Source organism: Pelmatolapia mariae, unplaced genomic scaffold (genome assembly GCF_036321145.2).
Source record: "Pelmatolapia mariae isolate MD_Pm_ZW unplaced genomic scaffold, Pm_UMD_F_2 NODE_ptg000551l+_length_52580_cov_1, whole genome shotgun sequence".
Classification (NCBI taxonomy): Eukaryota; Metazoa; Chordata; class Actinopteri; order Cichliformes; family Cichlidae; genus Pelmatolapia; species Pelmatolapia mariae.
Window position 1 is genome coordinate 47,501 of NW_027052235.1, and position 1,423 is coordinate 48,923.

A 1,423-nucleotide genomic window follows, 5' to 3' on the forward strand; every position below is an offset into this window, starting at 1 on the left:
AGGAACTCAGCAGGGCCAGTGCGCCAGCAGCACATCTTTTTCGACCGTAAAGGAGAGGGGAGGCCGACTCACCCCCTCGGCCAAATGGAGAGAGGAACTCAGCAGGGCCAGTGCGCCAGCAGCACATCTTTTTCGACCGTAAAGGAGAGAGGAGGCCGACTCACCCCCTCGGCCAAATGGAGAGAGGGATTCAGCAGGGCCAGTGCGCCAGCAGCACATCTTTTTCGACCGTAAAGGAGAGAGGAGGCCGACTCACCACCTCGGCCAAATGGAGACAGCACATCAGCAGGGCCAGTGCGCCAGCAGCACATCTTTTTCGACCGTAAAGGAGAGAGGAGGCCGACTCACCACCTCGGCCAAATGGAGACAGCACATCAGCAGGGCCAGTGCGCCAGCAGCACATCTTTTTCGACCGTAAAGGAGAGAGGAGGCCGACTCACCCCCTCGGCCAAATGGAGACACAACAGCAGCAGGGCCAGTGGAGCAGCATGCATCTTGTTCAGCGGTAAGGGAGACAGGGAGATGTGATGGTGGTCCCCGGGGCCCCCTGGAGGTGGGGGAGATCAGCAACTAGCTAGCGAGGAGAGCGCGTACAGCCGACGTGGCATAAGTGTTTCTGCGCAGTGTACCAGGGGCTTGTGGAAAAGCTGTCGTACCATATGCACGGGAAGTACATAGCAAAGTGCTGCTGAGCAGAGTACCAGGGGCATGTAGAAACATTGTCGTACCATATGCACGAGGAGTGTGTGTGTGTGGCAAAGTGTTTCTGAGCAGAGTACCAGGGGCACGGAGAAAAGTTGTCGTACCATATGCACGAGGAAGTACATAGCAAAGTGCTGCTGAGCAGAGTACCAGGGGCACGGAGAAAAGTTGTCGTACCATATGCACGAGGAGTGTGTGTGTGTGGCAAAGTGTTTCTGAGCAGAGTACCAGGGGCACGGAGAAAAGTTGTCGTACCATATGCACGAGGAAGTACATAGCAAAGTGCTGCTGAGCAGAGTACCAGGGGCACGGAGAAAAGTTGTCGTACCATATGCACGAGGAGTGTGTGTGTGTGGCAAAGTGTTTCTGAGCAGAGTACCAGGGGCACGGAGAAAAGTTGTCGTACCATATGCACGAGGAAGTACATAGCAAAGTGCTGCTGAGCAGAGTACCAGGGGCTTGTAGAAACATTGTCGTACCATATGCACGAGGAGTGTGTGTGTGTGGCAAAGTGTTTCTGAGCAGAGTACCAGGGGCACGGAGAAAAGTTGTCGTACCATATGCACGAGGAAGTACATAGCAAAGTGCTGCTGAGCAGAGTACCAGGGGCACGGAGAAAAGCTGTCGTACCATATGCACGAGGAGTGTGTGTGTGTGGCAAAGTGTTTCTGAGCAGAGTACCAGGGGCATGTAGAAACATTGTCGTACCATATGCACGAGG